This window comes from Mandrillus leucophaeus, unplaced genomic scaffold, assembly GCF_000951045.1.
Source record: "Mandrillus leucophaeus isolate KB7577 unplaced genomic scaffold, Mleu.le_1.0 Scaffold718, whole genome shotgun sequence".
Classification (NCBI taxonomy): domain Eukaryota; kingdom Metazoa; phylum Chordata; class Mammalia; order Primates; family Cercopithecidae; genus Mandrillus; species Mandrillus leucophaeus.
Genome location: NW_012107786.1, coordinates 375301 through 375935, shown reverse-complemented (window position 1 = coordinate 375935; position 635 = coordinate 375301).

Sequence of the window (635 nt, the reverse complement as noted above, 5' to 3'; positions counted from 1 at the left end):
TTTTTTTTTTTTTTTTGGAGACAGAGTCTTGCTCTGTCACCCTGACTAGAGTGCAGTGGCTCGATCTCAGCTCACTGCAACCTCTGTCTCCAGGTTCAAGTGATTCTCCTGCCTCAGCCTCCTGAGTAGCTGGGATTACAGGAGTGCGCCACCATGCTCGGCAGATTTCTGTATTTTTCGTAGAGACAGGGTTTTGCCATGTTGGCCAGGCTGGTCTGGAACTCCTGACCTCAGGAGATCCACCCGCCTCAGCCTCCCAAAGTGCTGGGATTACAGGCATGAGCCACCACACCCCGCCTAATTGTAATTTTTTTTTTTGTAGAGACGGGAGCTCCCTATGTTGCCCAGGCTTGCCTCTAACTCCTGGGCTCAAGCGATCCTCCTGCCTTGGCTTCCGAGAGTTTTGGGATTACAGCTGTGAGCCACCACTCTCAGCCATCATTAGCTCTTTTTTGGGTGGTGGGGGAAGGGACTTCCCCATTTTCCTGTTGACCTGTTGAACTTTAAGTCACTGAAAAAACCTAAATTGTTTTATAACTTTTTGTTCTGATTGTAAAAATAATATATATTCACTATTTAAAAAAATGGAGCGGGGAACAGTGGCTCACACCTGTAATCCCAGCACTTTGGGAGGC